The sequence below is a fragment of the Leopardus geoffroyi genome, chromosome X, assembly GCF_018350155.1.
Source record: "Leopardus geoffroyi isolate Oge1 chromosome X, O.geoffroyi_Oge1_pat1.0, whole genome shotgun sequence".
Taxonomy (NCBI): Eukaryota; Metazoa; Chordata; class Mammalia; order Carnivora; family Felidae; genus Leopardus; species Leopardus geoffroyi.
In genome coordinates, this window is record NC_059343.1 from 128,495,324 (window position 1) to 128,503,191 (window position 7,868).

At 39.5% G+C, this 7,868-nt stretch overlaps 1 protein-coding gene and 1 long non-coding RNA gene across 6 annotated transcripts in view; one reads left to right on the top strand and one right to left on the bottom strand.

The window, feature by feature from the left end:
- TMLHE (trimethyllysine hydroxylase, epsilon) overlaps positions 1-1,172 on the bottom strand; it is an 87,622-nt gene extending 86,450 nt beyond the window's left edge. For 2 of the 5 annotated variants that reach the window (XM_045472110.1, XM_045472111.1), the window contains exon 1: positions 1,020-1,171. The gene's annotated coding sequence lies outside the window, so the exon portion shown is untranslated. Of the gene's footprint in view, positions 1-1,019 lie in introns of all 5 variants that reach the window. The other 3 variants (XM_045472113.1, XM_045472109.1, XM_045472112.1) reach the window with 2 other exon arrangements.
- Positions 501-7,614, top strand: LOC123594998. Its single transcript, XR_006710972.1, has 2 exons — positions 501-867; positions 5,114-7,614. It is a non-coding gene; the product is annotated as an uncharacterized LOC123594998 (long non-coding RNA).
- The last annotated feature ends 254 nt before the right edge of the window (positions 7,615-7,868 follow it).

The window sequence follows — 7,868 nt, forward strand, 5'->3', positions numbered from 1 at the left end:
AACGGACTGAGCCACCCAGGCACCCCGAGAAGCAACTCTAAACGACTGCTATGTGGGAATGGATTATGGAAGTGTTTCTCCATATGAGAGCTCAAGGTTTTTGTTTGTTTGTTTGTTTTTTGTTTTTTTGGGTTTTGTTTTTTTGTTTTTGTTTTTGTTTTTGTTTTTGTTTTTTTTTTTTGCAGCGATTGGGTAACAGGTAAACCACCCAAGTCTTTTATGAGGAGACTTTTGCTAGGCATTGTGTTACGTTCATTCAACTCATAATGTTTTGATCAATCATTTGGTTAAAAATCTTTAACAGTAAAGCATGCACAAAAGCATTCTTCCAGAGTGGACATTCACCTCTAGGGCATTGGATGAATGCTTTTTCCAGTTTTGGGGGCAGTCAGTAGTTAAAAACGTTGAAAAGGTTTTTCAGAATTGTTTTCGTAAGGGAGAGCACTTCCTCGCGTAAGTTCTCCGCTGCCCTGCCCTGCCACTCCCGACTCCTGCTAGGCATTCTTGCTCGGGAGGGGCAGAAGAAGGGTACAATGCGCAGACAACACTGGTGGATATTATAACGAAAGGAGTTCCACCTTCCACTCTACCGCCGAACAAAGTGAGACATGGACAGGCTAGGGGCTCTCTGAAAGCTAGACACCAAGTCGGTGACAGACCCAGGGCGGGGAAGTCGGATCGAGTTTGAAACAATGTACACTGGGCGTCACTCCGAACCCGAGCTTCCTCCAGCTCTCCCAGCTCTTTCCGAGCGCTAGGCCCATCTGGCCCTGCGCTGATCTCCGGGCTTTGTCGCGCAACTGGCATAAACCGTGACGACAGCCCTGCGGAAATGCACGAGTGGCCTTCTCCTCAGCCAGGGTTAAGGTAAGTACCACCGCCCTGGTACCGAGCAGACGGGGTGGGAACCATTCCCCTCACCCCGCCTCCCGTGCCAGGCCTTCAATAGAGCGCCCGGGCTAACCCAGCCACTGCACCCACCAAAGACACCCCTTCCCGATCCGTGGGACGGGACCCACCTGTCCTGGAGGTCGCGACTCCCAACTCAGCAAAGCGGGAGGAAATGCAAGCAAGTAGAGCCTTGGGAGGCAGCCCTGCACCCGCCTTTTGCTTTTTCCCAGAGACCATCTGCCCCGCGCTCCCCTCCCCCAGTCCGTTCAGGCCCAACTGCCTAGAGGCCCCGCCCCACTTCTTCCGGCCTTGTGGGTGCGCGTCCTGTGCGCCCGGGACCCGGACTGCTGCGGGGGTGTGCTACAGCCTCTGGTCCAGAAGGGTGGCGACGGGGTGCCCTAGTCGATGGCCTTAGTTTGACAGATTTGGAGCCCCAGGCACAGAGAGGAGAATACACGGACTCATAGAAGTATACTGGGTGTAACACCTAGGTTTCCTTGTTTGCCTTTTCTGTGCCCCTCCTGACTCTCCCCACTACTGAGGTTGCTTATCGAGGTTTGCTGGAACAAAAATTCTTCCACTTCCTTGCACCACTTTCTTGAACTTAAGCCACATACCACTCACTGCTGGACTCCCAGGAGTTCATTTGAGCTACTTGAATCCAGGGCCCCTGTACAGTGCTAAATACAATGAACATTAGAATGGAAGGAGCCATCACGAATGCACAGCTTATGCACTTAAAAATTTAAGAACAACACATATTACAAAAAGACCAAAAACTGCACTGAAATAGTATATACAATGAAAATGAAATCCAGAACAAAGGGAAAAAAAAATCTAGAGCAAGAACAAACAAATATAACGTACAGACATTGAAAAATAAACTGACCGGTATTGCACTTATTACAGATGAAAAATAATTCGTCTAATATCAAAGGGTAATAAAGGAAATGGTTTGTAACAGCACCAATAAAAGAAGGAAATGACTTCATAATTTTGTCCTGAAAATCTTTCTGCCACACGCTCTACCCCTACTTGTTCTTTAGAAAAATTGCTACTCCTTATTTTGACTCAGTTTAGATATTACCTCCTCTATGAATCAGTCTCTCTCTTTCCAGATAAATTTCTATTCTTTTCCATGGGTTCAATATGCCCAATGGATCCAGTACAGGCCTTCGGTATAGCAAATATCACTCTGTATTATTACTTCTACCTTTGCATGCCTGTGTCTTTCAATGAACAAGTGGCCTCTTGAGATGGTAAGAAAAATATATATTTTTAAATAAATTTTAAATAATAAATTATAAAATTTATTTTCTAAGACCCTAGCACAGAACCTAACATATAGTATGTATTTACTGAATATTTGTTGAAAATTGTCTAGAACCAGTGATTAGACAGAAGAAAAGGCTCTAGCTAGTCTAGGATGTGAATTCATATACAGAGGAATAGCTGAATGTAGTGACTCTAGACTCAGGCTGGTTTTCATGCCAGTATTAATGAGTGCCTACTGTACAGCAGGTGCGATATCAAGCTCTGGGTGTAAAATGGTAAACACAAACCAGATAGTGTCCATGCCCTTATGGAGCTTAATGTACTGATAGGAATTGGCCAGGCAAACAGGAAAAGGAACATTCTACACAGAAGGGACAGCCTGATCAAAGGTCCTATAATAGGAAGGAGCATGACAGTATTAATTAGAGTGAGTAAGATCAGTAAAGGTAAGGTGAAATCAACAGATAGTAAGTACCCAGAAAGAGGCAAGAGGTTAGTAGATAAAGCCTGTTTAACAGTTGGAAAAAGAAGTCATTTGCCCTAGTAATATAACCAACATTTATTAAACCTGCCTTATATGCCAAATGCTGGGCCAAGTTTTTTTTTATAACAAACACTAATGTAGACAACATTATTATCTCTGCTTTAAGGATAATGGAACAGGGTTACAGACCACTTAAGTGATTTCATCAGAATCACAGAATAGTTAAGTTTCAGGGCTGAGATTCAAACCTAGGTAATCTGGCTCCAAACCTGAGGACAGGAACTATAATAAAAGCACAAGTAAAAACTACAAAGAACTCTTTCACAAAATATGTTCATTGTTCCCAGATATAGGACATCTATGAGAAACAATAACCCGGAGTCAAACATTAATGCTCTAGACAGAAGAATTTGGTATAGACATTGGTTGGTATTGGCAGGGGTAGTGGTGCCTTTGGTAGGTGATACCATCAAGCCGCAATGATCATAACATTAGGCACCAGCAGCAAGCCAGAGTAGATGAGGAAGAAAATAGTAGATGTCCTGAGTGCTACTTTGTGAGACACACATGAGACCTTGGTCTCTGACCCTCAGTTTCTGATTTTACGAATGGGCATAATAATAGTCTCTATATTACAGGGTTGTGATGATTGAATAAAACAATGTGTATAAAGTACCCAGCCGTGTCTGACACACAGTAACTGCTCAGTGAGTACTGGCTGCTATGATTATGATTATTAATGTTATAATGATGCGTTTTAGTGAATGAAGGAAGGGAGCTATGACCAACCAGATAAGATGTGGTTCAGGTATAATCTGAGGAAGGTACCTTGGAATATCAGATAAGTATTGAGTGGGCGGTGAAACAAAAGTTAATTTCCTCCTTTTGGCATCAATTGCATTTTTAGTTAGTGCTTACTATTCTGTGTTGCGATTGTTTACTTGCTGCTTTCCCTTATTACAATTTCTATGTGCTTGTGTGTGTGAAGTAGCTAACACTGTCTAGCACAGAGTGGGAACTTAAAGAACATTTGTTGAGTGAGTGAATTAATGTCTCAAAAATCAATAGGTACAAATGTGCTAAAAAAAATACACAATAGTATGTGGGTCCTTTATGTTTCAACCACACTGGTCTTCCTTGTGTTCCTAGAATACACCAGGCTTGTTCCTGCTCTGCTTCCAAAAATATAATCTGCTCATCTGTTCGTCTCCACATGTACTGATAATACTTGAGGCTGAGGGTTGGCATTTTTTTTTTTTTCTGTAAAGGGTCGATAGTAAGTATTTTAGGTGTTGTGGGACACATACAGTCTCCGTTACTACTTGATTCTACCTTCATTGAGCAAAAGCAGCCACAAACAACACTTAAATGATGAGTGTGAATGTATTCCATTAAACTTTATTTACAAAAACAAGAAAGAGGTAGAATTTGGCCTGTGGGCTATAAGTTGACAGCCCTGCCCCAGACCAAATCAGCACCATTCTTGCATGAATGTTCTAGAAGGGTGATGTGTAGGAGCTCTCATCTTTGGCCAACTTCTATATCTTACTTTTGTCAGCATCTGAATGAAGCTTTCATACTCTCTAAACTTGGTCACAACCTTAAGAGTTGTTGAAAAGTGATTCAAACTGTATATTGTGATTTTTGAATTTTGATTTATCAAAATGGTCCTTAAAGGAAGCTACTAGTGACCTTTGAAAAGCTTAAAAATAATTAAGAAAAGAAAGAAAAAATTCATATTAAAACTAACCTTTATTATATGATTAAAAGTGACTTTTAATCAGAAAATAAATATTCTGGACAAAGTGCAATGTCGAATTTGGCTGAGGCTTTGGTCTATGACAACAATTCTATATATTCTATACAGAAATAAGTAAATGCTAAAACATCTCAGAAATCATGTAGGCCATGCAAAATTTTCCTCATCTACCAATGAACAAAAACATGGTAAACCTTAAAAGTGTTGTATTAATTTATGCCTGAGGATATGAGCAGGGTATGAACATTTCTGACTTAACAGAAATATGACTCAGCACAAAATCAGTAGCGTGTATAATAACTTTTGCAGTGAAGAGGTATTTCATTAGTTGAAAGGGACACAAATCTACCTGAAACTAACTTAAGTGAGAGAGAAATCTGTGGAAAGATATGGAGTTTGTCACAACATTTAAGGAGTGGAACAATCAAAATTTGGAAAGGGCAAGATACAGTTAGGCCTCAAGAATGGTCAAATGGCAATTATTCAAATGCCATTATAGCTCTATCATTCTTTTATCCATATTCTTCCCTACACATTTGTGCTCACACTCTCTCCCTGTCTCTGTCCTCTCTCTCCTCTCTCTCCTTCCCTCTCCCTTTCTTTCTCTCTCCTTCCCCCATCTCCTTTAAAATCTTCCTTTGTTTCTCAAGTTCATGCAATAAGAAATATGGTTACTGATACCTTCCCAAATTTTCATCTTACAGCTTCAACCACTGGAGAGAGACATTATGCCACATTGGGTCCTCTGAAAAGCAGATGCCAAGATGGAGTTACAAGTCCAGAGATCTATTGTGGGTAATGATTAAGAAGATAAAGAGGAAGAGCAGGAGTAGGCAGGGGAGAATTCAGACCATAGTACAGGTCTGACACTTATTAAAGGAGAGGAAATTAAGGAGGAATGGGTACAAAATGCCTCAGACTGCAGTGCAACTCTGTGGAATTTCCAGCCAGCCCAACTGGGAACTCTAGAGCAAAGGTTACTAATTATAAGAATCCCACATTGAGCATAAATGTTCCTAATATCCCTTCTATTCTCAGAAATTGACTGGAGATGCCTGGGATGGGTATGGCCTTGGGTAAAATGATGCAAAAATATCCCCAAAGTGCTACAGCTGGAGGCTGTTGTCTAACTCCACTGCCCACAGTAGATTTTCTCTTGAAAGAAAATCTGAAAGGCACCTGCCACAGACACTGGGAGAGGGATTCATCATCAAGCTTTAAGTCATCAAGACCAATTAACTGTAGTTAAGTGACTGATGTCATATTATAGTAAAGGACAGTTTTCAAGGGTGACCAACCATCCCAGTTTGCCTGAGACTGAGAGATTCCCTAAAGATTTTCTTAAAACTATGATACTCCAAGGTAAACTGGGATGGTTGCTTTTCCTAGTGTTAATAGGCATGGGAAGGGCATTTAAGATAATCTTATAGGATTTTAAACTGTATGAACAATTGCATCTTACTGCATTTTATGGAGGAAATTCTCTGGTATAGTGGTTTTATTAGATTAGGGGAACTTATGAAGGTCTCAGAACTATTCCCACGAAAATGCCAAAGGTTTCATATTTTATTTCTTGTCATGTTCACTCTCTTGTGCATTTATACATGCCTAGTCCATCTAGAAAGTTTCTCTCACTGAAACCTGCTTACCCTTCTTACCACTGTTAGAGAGAAATGCCTCTTCCCCAATGCTTTGTTTTCTACAAGGAAGGATTTCCCCAAATAAGGATTAAGTCACATAATAAATTCTAAGCAACTATCATAGAGCATGACATAAAGTAACAGCTTGCATCAGTCAGGACTCTTAGCTGCATGCAACAGAAGCTGAATCTGCATGATTTAAACAAAGGAAAGTTTAATAAATCTATATTGTTAATGGCACCAGACTAGCACTCATGCTATTACAGAAATCATAAAACTGCATAATATATGCAAAGAAACTGTTTACAGGCATTAACTGCATAATATATGCCAAGAAACTGTTTACAGGTATTGAACAATAGTCAGCACATGACTGTGATTTACATTAGAAGAGAAACTCACAAGGTAAGCCCCCAGGATCACTCCATTCTTTGCCTGGTGTCAATTTCTGACGCCAACATAGAAAGCTGCATTCCAAGATGAGTTTAGCATTCTCACTAAGCTCAGGAGGCAAGGATCAGAGTTCAGAGCAGCTAACCAAATTAAATCCATGGAACAAGACATTAGAGAAGACAAAGCTGTGAAGATGTTTGAATGTCTTGGGGTTTCCAACAAATCTTTAAAAATAGGGAAAATAGAACTTACACTTCTTGGTTTCAAGACTTCTGTAAAACTACACTTATCAAAACAGTATGATATTGTAGACAAATAAGTCAATAGAACAGATTAGAATCCAGTAATATACCTACACATATATGGCCATTCATTCATTCATTCATTCATTTATTTGGGGGGGTTTGTTCAACCATTAACCAATCAAAGAACATCTGGGCTGTTTCCAGTATTTTTCTACTGTGAATAAAGTTGCTATGAACATTCATGTACAGGTTTTTGTGTAAACACAAGTTCTAATTATTCTGGGCTAAATATCCCTGAGTATAATTGCTGGGTTATGTGGTAGTTACATGTTTAATATTTTAAGATATAACCAAAGTGTTTTCCAGAGTGGGTAAAACATTTTACATTCTCACCAGTGATGCATGAGAGATCCATTTTCTGTGCAACCTTTCCAACACTTTATATTGCCAGTATTTTTCATTTCAGCTTTTCTGATAGGTCTATAATGATATCTCATTGTGGTTTTAATTTGCATTTCCCTGATGACTAATGATATTGAGCAAATTTTCATGTGCTTACTTACTATATGTGTATTATCTTCAGTGAAATGTCTCTTCATGTTTTTTGCTTGGATTTTTTTTTATGGTTGAATTTTGAGAGCTCTTTATATGTTTAAGATACTAACCCTTTGTTGGGTACTTGAGTTACAAATATTTTCTCCCCTTTCTGTTGCTTGTCTCTTTCATTCTTTTGAGTATTCTATAGAGTAAAAGTTTTGAATTTCAATGAGGTCTAATTTGTCAGTATTTCTTTTGTTGCCTATGCTTTAGGTGTTAAAGTTTAAGAACTCTTTGCCCAGGCCTATATCCCAAATATTGTCACATGTTTTATCTGAAAGTTTTATAGTTTCATGTTTTGCATTAAAGTTCATGATCCATTTTGAGTAATTTTTGTAAGGTGTAAGTTAAGTTGAGGTTCATATTTTTGCCTATGGATGTCCAGTTGCCCCAGGACAATTGCTTGAAAGTCTGTCCCTTGCAGGGCTGGTTCAATATACACAAATCAATCAATGTGACACATCACATTAATAAAAGAAAGGACAAGAACCACATGATCCTCTCAATAGATGCAGAGAAAGCATTTGACAAAATACAGCATCCTTTCTTGATAAAAACTTTCAAGAAAGTAAGGATAAAAGGAT